Here is a 9,113-nt window from a genome sequence, read left to right on the forward strand (position 1 = left end):
TATTCTGCAACAAAACTCCCTTTTTCGATTTCAGTTTCAGCAAACACTCCTCTTCCTGTAGAAAATATTTATCATTACCTAAGACAGTCATTCTAATGCATGACAATATTAGGGCAATTTAGTTAAAACTTGTTTTAACTCACCTTTAAGGGGATTGATGTATTTCATGGTCAATCCAGGTTTGTCAGTGATGGCACTGACATAATGTATGGCGTCTTTTTCGGGCGTTATCCTTTGCCTTTTCATTGTGAAAATCCAGTTGCCTATATCAAAGCAAATTCTACTACTTGTAAAGTATGCAGAAAATGAAATGTAGAACATATAACATCAACTGCTTAGGAACGCATCATAGGTTAGTACTTAAAAGGATATTGTCATGTTCTAGTCATAATGCAAGCTGGACATTTTTCATGTTACCCTGTAATCGCCGGCCTGTTCTAATGCTCACAAGCCAAGATATAGGCTCAGCTGCTAAGGCTTCCCTCTGCCTTCTGAATGAAAATTGAATATGTCTGGCTCACTGTGTATATAGCAGGTGCTCAGAAAAAATAAGAGTTAATTCAATAGAAATAGCTCTGGCACACTATAGTGATCAATAACGTAAGAAAAGAACTCTTAGAATGCTGAAAATTCTTTATTTGTGCAAAAGGATAATTCATCCAACGTTTCGAGCTTGTTTTTAGGTCTTTATCAAGGATAAAGTTATCTAAGATCATAAAGGGTTACAAAACCATATAAACACGTAATTAGTACATAGTACAACATAACAGTACAATATATTGCTACTTGAGAGTACAATGGGTCAAATGACCATGATGCACATACAAAAAATTTTTCCAAAGCCATAGTGAAAACATTTGTACTGAGGAAAGAAAATTTCCACATGACCTATCTGGAGAAACATTCTGGATCAAACAACCAAAAATAGTCAAGCAGGTAAATACACACCTATATGGATAACAGGATGATATGTGTTCAATTGTATAGCGTCATTGCCATTAAGGTACAAATGGAAAACTTGCAATCCTATATAGTGAAGGAAATGAACACATATCATATCAAAGAACACAGGAACATGGGTGTGAGAAAAACCTCAATGTTTATACTTTGTTCTTTATAATGGTGTGAACATGTATATGTCTCAGTACCTTATGAACTTGAGAATTCTAGTGAGTAGATGATGAAAGCCTATTCCAGAACTGGAATCGGTAAATAATTGTAGGTGGAATCTAAATGAAAAGATGGTACAAGTGTTATCATGACACGTGGGCTATAACACAATGGACCGTGTGACAAAGAAGAAAGGAGAGAAAGAAGAGGAAGAAAATGGAACTACCTGTAACATTACGTGATAGTCACTGGTAAGTATCACTTGACAATTCAGGTGAAAAAGGATTCCTTTATTAAAGGGTTCTCAGTCGCCTCAGGATCATGAAATACTAGGGTAAATGATATGAGAATGGGTAAGAAGCACCACTAAAGGAAATATGAGATGCAGGACATATATCTATAAACCCCTGAACTACATGATAGAAATAAAAAGAAGAAAAAAGAAAAAAAAGAAGAAAGAAGAAGAACACATAGAATGCGGAAAGAGAATGGGTACAACTACCTGAGTTACTGCAGGGAGGCCCCTGGTAGGTATTGTGAGGGTTAGTGGAATTCCTTCACTGAAGGGTTCTCAGTTGCCTCAGGTTCGTGAAAAATGCTATAGACAAATAATGCCCGGAGAAAAGGGGTTCATATACAGCGAATAATGGTAATACAAGGTACATGTGTCCCATGTAATAGTATAAATATATATATATTGTACTAAGCTCTACACCAGAAATAGAAAGTAGTCCCTCTGCCTTCTGTCTAGGTGCCCTGAGTTATGTCCTGTAAACTGTCACAGTGACCTAGACACACATGTGTAGTAGGGGAATATCCCTGCTGAGATGCCAGTGCTAGAGCACTCGTTTGCTGTGGAGTTGAACGCTATGTGAGCAGTTCTTACCTTCAATGAGCAGAAGTCTCTTTTTTCAGATTTCAATATCTCTGTGGGTATCTGGCAGAAATATGGAATACTCTTTACTGCTAAGACCCTGTACACCACTCCCACTAAAGGGGGCTTTACACGCTGCGACATCGCTAATGCGGAGTCGTTGGGGTCACGGAATTTGTGACGCACATCCGGCCGCATTAGCGATGTTGCTGCGTGTGATACCGATGAGCGATTTTGCATCGTTGCAAAAACGTGCAAAATCGCTCATCGGTGACATGGGTCTCCATTCTCGATTATCGTTACTGCAGCAGTAATTATGTAGTTCGTCGCTCCTGCGGTAGCACACATCGCTCCGTGTGACACCGCAGAAACGAGGAACCTCTCCTTACCTGCCTCCCAGCCGCTATGAGGAAGGAAGGAGGTGGGCGGGATGTTCCGGCCACTCATCTCCGCCCCTCCGCTGCTATTGGGCGGTCGCTCAGTGACGTCGCTGTGACGCCGCACGGACCGCCCCCTTATAAAGGAGGCGGTTCGCCGGACACAGCGACGTCGCCGGGCAGGTAAGTATGTGTGACGGGTCTGGTCGGTGTTGTGCGGCATGGGCAGCGATTTGCCCGTGTCGCGCAACAGATGGGGGCGGGTACCCACACTAGCGATATCGGGACCGATATCGCAGTGTGTAAAGTAGCCTTTAGTCACATGACCAAGACTGTATCTGTGTCCCTACAACACACTTGAGACAAATGTGTGTGTGAGCCTGCATTGTGGGGTATATATAATATATTATAGAGCTGGGAAGGATCATTCTAAGCAGTGAGCTGTTCCAGTATTTGTAGGAAAATACCCAGTAGAAGCATCAAACACAGCACCAATACCTCCCATCAGTATTCCACCACAGTGCCATGTAACCCATGCCCTACACTCCCATCTACACCAATACTATACAGGCACAAACTAGTATATCTGACTAAAAGCCCCCAAAATATGAAGAACGGCCTATAGTTGAGTGTGGATATAAAATCTATGTGAGCAGAGCTAGAATAGAAATCACTGATCGCATTGAAGTCATTCTGACCATAAATCACCATGATATCAAGGTGAGGAGTTGTGTGTTACTGCTGGGAGGAAAGGGTTAACAGTGGAATATTAAGGTGCATTTCTGTGTGCAGTGTTACTAGTCAATGTAACAATTCAGTATGAGCTGCTCTTGGTGCCGGGGGAAGGAGATGCTTTCCTGAGCAAGATAGATGGGGAATGAACATGATATCTATATAGTGTAAGGCAGGGGGTCTCAAACCAGGTGATCATGTCTGATCAACTGGTTACATTATGTCTGATTACCTTGTCTAACAGTTTTTTCTCCCCTTTCTTTACCTTCCAGGTTCCCATAGTCACGTGAAATATCCCTGTTGCACTTGATTACGGCTCACTATTCACTATAGGATGTCTTATATCTAACATCACACTCTCACCCATCAGCACTCTATAGGTTTGTATAAGGTATGCGCTTACACATCCGGTCCTCCATAGGTATTTCCACTTATGTAACACTATCCCTATGATCACTCATAACTCATACCCTTGTAGTCAATTACAGCCTCCTCTCTCCCCCCTCCCCTTCTCCCTTTCCATCTATAATTTTGCCAGTACAATATTAGTTTACATTAGGCACACACTCACATATTCCTTTCCTTAGTGATTTATTGTAATTCACATTCACATACAATTCTCTATGCCTGCCCCATTACTACATTCATACCTACTTGACCCTATCCTGATACCCCTTGTCTCACCTTGTTGGTCCCTACACCTGTTATCATGTCCTTTCCTGTGTCTGTCTTGTACGTTTCTAGGTAACAACAAAGAATCAAAATTTAAGTCCATCGTGGAGAACATGCTGAAACGTTTCAAAGCCTTGGGTTGTCTAATGAATTTGAAGTTACATTTTTTACATTCCTATTTGGACTACTTGTCTGAAAACCTTGGTGCTGGTGGGAAGAACAAGAAGGTTTTCATCGGAATATCAAGGAGATGGAACGACGATACCAAAGTAAATGAAACGTGAACATGATTGCCGGATGCTTCACAGAGAAGATCCACAGGCCTTCTATAAGAGAAAAGGGGGATCTAGAGAAAAGGAAAAAGTGCAAGAATAAATTCCTAATAAAGTTGCAGAATGACTGTACAATAAATAAATGTATTTTATATATAAAATTGTGAATATTTTTGGTTACAATAAGTATTTTTCTTGTTCATGTCACTTGTATGTAACTTCACACATGGATTGTACAAAATCAATATTTGATGGTTAAAAAAAAATATTTATTTTTTTTTTTAAATCAGGACATTAGAGCATGTGTTCTGCCTTCTTTTACGTAATGCTGTGAATCTCTAGCATACAGCTAAACCCTAGTTCACATTTCAAATAAACAGACTGTGAAGTTCAATAGCCTTGATTTATTAGCTGGTAACGTGAACTTGATTGCAGTATACATGGAATATACAGTGAATATAGGAATATCCAAGATGCAGTTGAAGACAGAATACGGTATATCCAAGATACTGTTTTATACGGGTAAAAACTATAACAAGAAAATGATTACAGTCAGTACAGTGTTAATACAGAGTTAACATAGCATAACAGTACATGAGATGCAGTTCTTACGAGAATGTAGGTGAAAGGTCACTGCATCTGCAATACATAGAAATCTTATCTAGACAAACAAGACAGGGATGACACTAAAGGTGTAGAAGTACAATGTACAATGCATTTACTACACTCTTCCATCTAGGATTCTATCACTAACACATGTAATTTGCTTTGCTCACCGGATTACACTAGGCAGGGGTGAATGTACAGAGAGGTAAGTCGGCATGTCCTTTCCTGACAAATCCAAAGAAAAAATGGCTGCAGGCTTCTTCTCAGCTCAGGGAGGCATTCCTTACCCAGAATACCTTTAGCTTAAAGGGAAACTCAGCAATTCAAAAGAATAACAATGACCTCTAGGGATTGTAACAGAAATTTCAATGAATGACTATTAGCAGGCTGCCATGAGGCAGAACAGCATGGGTATTTTAATATATCCTCCTTGCTGCCCAAGAAGCAATGAGAACATTTTTAGACCACCACATATTGACCATCCATGCTCCTTGTAGTTAAGTTTCTTGAGAATAAAGTCTAAATTCTCACAGCTTTCTTCCAAGTGCATAGCATGTGTGACGCCCTGGACTAGCCAGGTAGTCACAAACACAAAATCACACACACCCCCTCCCCTGGATAGTCTACATCAGTCACACAAAATCCTTGTTGCCTCCTCCAGGCTCTGATGTCCACACCAGGTGGGGCGGAGCCAGGCGGTTGGCCCCACCCACCGAGGAGTTCACAGGCCCGGAGGCGGGAAAAAGCAGTTAGTTTAGTTTTGTAGTGGAAAGTGACGAGGACAGAAACTGTTAGTGTCTGGGTAGGAGCCCAGGCACTGTCAGCAAGGTCGGGCAGACGGTGGTGGCCGTCTGCAGGAGGTGGTACAAGTCAGCTGAACCGTAGGACCGGGGACGGGCGGTGACCCGAGGGGAACTGAACCGGTGAGCGGATCTGTACCAAGCACAAAGGCAGGGCCATTGGACCCTGACCAGGCTAGGAGCCGCCGACAATGGTCAAATCCGAGAGTGACCGGAATCCCAGGGGTTCCCTAACACCCAAGACCCGACAGAAGGCAACCGTCCACACCGTGAGGATAAAAAGCCACCGCCATAGGCTAGAGATCCAAGGGCCAGCGCCCTGCGGGCAAACGGGCTCCCTCGGTACGTACACCCCAGCCATCCAGCCTCCCCGTACCGCCACCGGGCCCCGGGATCACCAACCCCTACCCACGGAGGGGGAACCAACATCCTAGCTGCTCCCTGCCATCGCTCCCGGGATCCCCGTCACCAGCAGTGGTGGTGCCCATTATCACCACGACCTGTGGGGTGACGTCACTTAACTATCTCCCCAAACAAACCACCCCCTTTTCACTCGTGGGCGAGGAGCGCTGCTCGAGTCCCCGGATCTGGCCCTCCGCTCGAGCCACCGAGCAGCAGCAGCAGCAGAAGTCCCCGAACCCGAGCGTAGCGTGCGTGGCCCCTCTGCCCGCGACACATGCCCTACACACACTGAAGAATACTTACTGCCATTGAGCAGTAGCACAGCTTTCAGACTTTTTGGATGAAACAATGACGTGTCTCCACTCGCTCACATTGTACTTAATGTTACATTTTCCATCAGCACAGGAACATCGCTTGAATACACTAGAGCACCATCTTCAGAAAAGTATGGAGGGAATCTTTTCAGAATTCTAACCTTTTGGAAACCTATTGTCACGCTCTCCGGGGTCCCCTGCTCTGCCCCCCGGCTCACCTGCCACGCTCCCCGGCTTCCCTGCTTCGCTCCCCGGCTCCTCTGGCAGACATCCCCCGCTCCACGGTCTCCAGCCTCCACCACCTGCGGTCCCCAGGCGGCCCGGTCCCCGCTCCCGGCGCCCGTCGGCAGCCCTGCTCCAGGCCGGCTCCCATAACAGATGCAAGCTTGTCCTGTTTGGTGGAGATGATATTTAATAAAATAAGTAGAAATCCACTAAAAGTTTTGTTTGGTTATCTTGCAATCCCGAGATAATCGTCTCCATGCTCCAAATCCATTTTAAAGCCATTTTTAAGGCATTTCGCGCATACATGAAATGAACACATTTTTCTCCAAAACTATAACAGATGCAAGCTTGTCCTGTTTGGTGGAGATGATATTTAATAAAATAAGTAGAAATCCACTAAAAGTTTTGTTTTGGTTATCTTGCAATCCCGAGATAATCGTCTCCATGCTCCAAATCCATTTTAAAGCCATTTTTAAGGCATTTCGCGCATACATGAAATGAACACATTTTTCTCCAAAACTATAACAGATGCAAGCTTGTCCTGTTTGGTGGAGATGATATTTAATAAAATAAGTAGAAATCCACTAAAAGTTTTGTTTGGTTATCTTGCAATCCCGAGATAATCGTCTCCATGCTCCAAATCCATTTTAAAGCCATTTTTAAGGCATTTCGCGCATACATGAAATGAACACATTTTTCTCCAAAACTATAACAGATGCAAGCTTGTCCTGTTTGGTGGAGATGATATTTAATAAAATAAGTAGAAATCCACTAAAAGTTTTGTTTGGTTATCTTGCAATCCGAGATAATCGTCTCCATGCTCCAAATCCATTTTAAAGCCATTTTTAAGGCATTTCGCGCATACATGAAATGAACACATTTTTCTCCAAACTATAACAGATGCAAGCTTGTCCTGTTTGGTGGAGATGATATTTAATAAAATAAGTAGAAATCCACTAAAAGTTTTGTTTGGTTATCTTGCAATCCCGAGATAATCGTCTCCATGCTCCAAATCCATTTTAAAGCCATTTTTAAGGCATTTCGCGCATACATGAAATGAACACATTTTTCTCCAAAACTATAACAGATGCAAGCTTGTCCTGTTTGGTGGAGATGATATTTAATAAAATAAGTAGAAATCCACTAAAAGTTTTGTTTGGTTATCTTGCAATCCCGAGATAATCGTCTCCATGCTCCAAATCCATTTTAAAGCCATTTTTAAGGCATTTCGCGCATACATGAAATGAACACATTTTTCTCCAAAACTATAACAGATGCAAGCTTGTCCTGTTTGGTGGAGATGATATTTAATAAAATAAGTAGAAATCCACTAAAAGTTTTGTTTGGTTATCTTGCAATCCCGAGATAATCGTCTCCATGCTCCAAATCCATTTTAAAGCCATTTTTAAGGCATTTCGCGCATACATGAAATGAACACATTTTTCTCCAAAACTATAACAGATGCAAGCTTGTCCTGTTTGGTGGAGATGATATTTAATAAAATAAGTAGAAATCCACTAAAAGTTTTGTTTGGTTATCTTGCAATCCCGAGATAATCGTCTCCATGCTCCAAATCCATTTTAAAGCCATTTTTAAGGCATTTCGCGCATACATGAAATGAACACATTTTTCTCCAAAACTATAACAGATGCAAGCTTGTCCTGTTTGGTGGAGATGATATTTAATAAAATAAGTAGAAATCCACTAAAAGTTTTGTTTGGTTATCTTGCAATCCCGAGATAATCGTCTCCATGCTCCAAATCCATTTTAAAGCCATTTTTAAGGCATTTCGCGCATACATGAAATGAACACATTTTTCTCCAAAACTATAACAGATGCAAGCTTGTCCTGTTTGGTGGAGATGATATTTAATAAAATAAGTAGAAATCCACTAAATGTTTTGTTTGGTTATCTTGCAATCCCGAGATAATCGTCTCCATGCTCCAAATCCATTTTAAAGCCATTTTTAAGGCATTTCGCGCATACATGAAATGAACACATTTTTCTCCAAAACTATAACAGATGCAAGCTTGTCCTGTTTGGTGGAGATGATATTTAATAAAATAAGTAGAAATCCACTAAAAGTTTTGTTTGGTTATCTTGCAATCCCGAGATAATCGTCTCCATGCTCCAAATCCATTTTAAAGCCATTTTTAAGGCATTTCGCGCATACATGAAATGAACACATTTTTCTCCAAAACTATAACAGATGCAAGCTTGTCCTGTTTGGTGGAGATGATATTTAATAAAATAAGTAGAAATCCACTAAAAGTTTTGTTTGGTTATCTTGCAATCCCGAGATAATCGTCTCCATGCTCCAAATCCATTTTAAAGCCATTTTTAAGGCATTTCGCGCATACATGAAATGAACACATTTTTCTCCAAAACTATAACAGATGCAAGCTTGTCCTGTTTGGTGGAGATGATATTTAATAAAAATAAGTAGAAAATCCACTAAAAGTTTTTGTTTAGTTATCTTGCAATCCCGAGATAATCGTCTCCATGCTCCAAATCCATTTTAAAGCCATTTTTAAGGCATTTCGCGCATACATGAAATGAACACATTTTTCTCCAAAACTATAACAGATGCAAGCTTGTCCTGTTTGGTGGAGATGATATTTAATAAAATAAGTAGAAATCCACTAAAAGTTTTGTTTGGTTATCTTGCAATCCCGAGATAATCGTCTCCATGCTCCAAATCCATTTTAAAGCCATTTTTAAGGCATTTC

The sequence above is a fragment of the Anomaloglossus baeobatrachus genome, unplaced genomic scaffold (genome assembly GCF_048569485.1).
Source record: "Anomaloglossus baeobatrachus isolate aAnoBae1 unplaced genomic scaffold, aAnoBae1.hap1 Scaffold_178, whole genome shotgun sequence".
In the NCBI taxonomy this organism is placed as follows: Eukaryota; Metazoa; Chordata; class Amphibia; order Anura; family Aromobatidae; genus Anomaloglossus; species Anomaloglossus baeobatrachus.